The sequence below is a fragment of the Lathyrus oleraceus genome, chromosome 1 (assembly GCF_024323335.1).
Source record: "Lathyrus oleraceus cultivar Zhongwan6 chromosome 1, CAAS_Psat_ZW6_1.0, whole genome shotgun sequence".
NCBI classification, from domain to species: Eukaryota; Viridiplantae; Streptophyta; class Magnoliopsida; order Fabales; family Fabaceae; genus Lathyrus; species Lathyrus oleraceus.
Window position 1 is genome coordinate 28,399,346 of NC_066579.1, and position 3,027 is coordinate 28,402,372.

Sequence of the window (3,027 nt, forward strand, 5' to 3'; positions counted from 1 at the left end):
CGAGCTATGCGCACCGGTTGACACCTACAAAACAGCAAATTGGTTAGTATGACTCACACATGCAATGTCTATCCGTACCAGGAATATCTGTCCTTTGATTCTAGCGTCACCGAGACAAATAATTTTTCATCAATAACAATCCGACATATGGATGTCTCTCAACCAGAATCTTAATAAAAAATGGACCCTGAGTACGGATCGACATGGGTTGAATGCAGATGAATGCAAAATGGGATGATGCAAATGCATGAATGCAGGTCACTGGGCCACCAAGTCATCTGAAGACCCATTCTCTGAACCAGTCACAGTCAACTGAGTCACCGTAAATCCGACTTGGGGGAGTTCCGAAATAAACGGAACCGGAGATTACATCATTATCACAGGAACATCCACTGAACGGATGACAGCCAGATCCTCTGAACCGGTACTCTCAAATTCAACCTGGGGATCCGAAATAAACGGAACTCGCTGATAAACCACGGACAGAACTCTGGCGTCCCAGAAATAAATGTCCACAATCCATAGTCACCATCAGTACCAAGAGTCACCAACAAGTCACCAACAGAACATGCATCTGTAAGAATCAACCCTCCCCTCACAGGTAAATTCTAATCAGGTTATCCTAAGGCGGACAATGATCTCGACAATCGGGCAAAGATACTCAACGGGTTTGCCCTTTCGGGTGTGCCGTTGTAGCTCTCTTAAGATTGTCTCAATCAAAGATCCGGGAAAGAACGGTCACCGAAGTCAACAACTCAGATGAGATCATCCAACCTGAGTGGAATAACTCCAAACGGAAGGACTCCCTCAAATGAACCTCGTCCAGCTGTGGTGACACGTCGCAACAGCATGCCCAACCAGCATGTGAGGGACGTGAGACCACACTAATCCTAGGTGTATACTCGGGCCTGGGTTTTAGCCCCACTCAGAACACCCACCCCAAACAGAGGAACCACCTGCACGGAAGACAGCTCAATGACAGTATGATGCATGCAAACAGATATGCACATATATACAACATAACAATCATGAACGCAATAAATAACAGCAAATAGCAACCAAAACCCTAACCTAGAGAGCGCTAGGAGAGACTCGCTTAGGGAAGATGGACCAGCACAGGTCAACTTCTCTATTGTCCCCAGCAGAGTCGCCAGCTGTCGCATTACGCGAAAAACCGGCGGGAAAACAAGAACAACAGAGCCGCCACCGTGCGTTATTTATCCCAAAGGAGGGAAAGGAAACGCTCAGAGTAAACCTGGAAAAAGCAAGGTCTCGCGACCAAAGAGAAAGGGTACGGGAGTCGGTTACGCAAGGGGAAGGTATTAGCACCCCTCACGTCCGTCGTACTCGACGGGATCCACGTTCTAAAAGAAAGAAAAGGTTGCTAAACAAACATCACACACGCACTCATCGAAGACAACACAGGTGGGGTTAAGAGGAAGAGGGCTCGCTAGGACATCGCATCCTATGCATACGTATCTCCTTTGGACGAAGGAGAATCAGAGCATTCGTAGCTCGGCTAACACGCACACAAACAACCACAGGCAAAGGCAAACGTGGAGCCTGAATGCCAATCACTGGACTTACATCAGCATCCGAACCAAAAACACGCACAAGGAGGCAAACATGGAGCCTGAATGCCAATCACTGGACTTACATCAGCATCCGAACCAAAAACACACACAAGGAGGCAAACGTGGAGCCTGAATGCCAATCACTGGACTTACATCAGCATCCGAACCAAAACACACGCACACTGGAACCCGAATGCCACTCGATGGACTTACATCAGCTTCCAAGCACACAACAACACAAAACAAAGACACAGGCGCCCAGAGAGATCTGCTCATCTCCTGCCTACGTACCTCATCTGGTATGAGGATCAGGGCGACGTAGTTCCCCTACGAAGGGACACAAGGCTAGCCTAACCAGGTAACAGAGGGAGACACAACTAGGGAGACTACGACTCGAGCCTAGATGTTATCATGCAAAATCATCCCTAAGTTAAGGTTTCTAGCTAACTTGCACAGGAAGCAAGCCTATCCTATTCAACACAAGCAGTAAATCAAGCATTCACAAGTAGCACACACTATATGCACACAAAAGGGGCTCAATCAAAGGGTAAGACCGCAAGAGCAAGTCATCTGTACAGGGGTAGTGTTAGCTCTTAACCTTGCCATTGAGGGGCTAAGGTGAAGCTGATGAAAGGTGAGTGAAGATAAGACTTCATAGCTCTTATCCCTGGTCAGGGAGAGCTTCAGACAAAGGAGCGTGGGTTCAGAAAGGAGGAACCCTTCTACACTCAAGACTCTGACACAACTGTACATTGTACAAGATCTTGGGTTTGTGTCCCAATGCATCAACACAATGGTGTGAGCAGAGGGACGACTCAACAGAAGAGCGGGAGATAGATTGCTTATCTCTTATATCCGCCAATTGCCTCATAGAGGTCTTCACCTGCTTGGGGACAAAAGTAAACAATCACAAACATTGCCTCTTAAGGAGGACTTCAGACAGGTGCCTGGCCAAGTAACAGGCCAGGTCTTCCAGACTACATGGAGACAAGAATGTTATACCTCAATGCAAATTGCTTATCAAGCAAAGCAAAGCAATATTAGCAACTAACGTACCTGAAATCAATCAAATATCATCAGTATACCAATCACAGAATTAAACAGCAAATGGTTCACAATTAGCTATACACAGACAAACACAATCCAATGCACCAAAGTGCAAGCAACTCAAAGGAGCCAAGCATCCTACAACATAAACCAAGTTAGTTTACAATATCAAATGAGACAACTCAATCAAATGTGAATCCACTTCCTTAAGTATTTTGCTTCTTAACTTGAAAATCACATTCAAACATGAGATACAAGACCACTAGGACAAGCCTAGGGTCAAAAGGAAGTGAAAAAGTCAAAACAGCAAGTGAAACCTGATCAAAACCAAGATTAATCAATTAAAAAGAGAATCCAATTAGTCTCACATCTAAATTATGCACTAAATTCATCTCATGCACAATTT